We start from the raw sequence: 291 nt of genomic DNA on the forward strand, positions 1-291 counted from the left end.
GGATGAATTTAGTCAATTGAACCCAATGGTCTTGGAGTCTACTCTACTACATTAACCTTATCTATTCTAATAATGAACAACCCAGAGCATCAACATTTTCTGTCTATCATGTAATGAATTGAGAGACCAACGTTAAAAGAGAATCCAGCAACAGCGAAGATCTGATATATTTGCTGATCTCCAAATTAGTCAACTCATAAAAAATGCAAGTTTGTGAACTCTATGAATAAAATCCAGATGAAACCTAGGGAGTTTTTCTTTTTCGTTGTAACAAATTTTCTCGGATACAAA

The sequence above is a fragment of the Ctenocephalides felis genome, unplaced genomic scaffold, assembly GCF_003426905.1.
Source record: "Ctenocephalides felis isolate EL2017-DRISC unplaced genomic scaffold, ASM342690v1 CF-g0.4_SCAFFOLD_01170, whole genome shotgun sequence".
Lineage (NCBI taxonomy): Eukaryota > Metazoa > Arthropoda > Insecta > Siphonaptera > Pulicidae > Ctenocephalides > Ctenocephalides felis.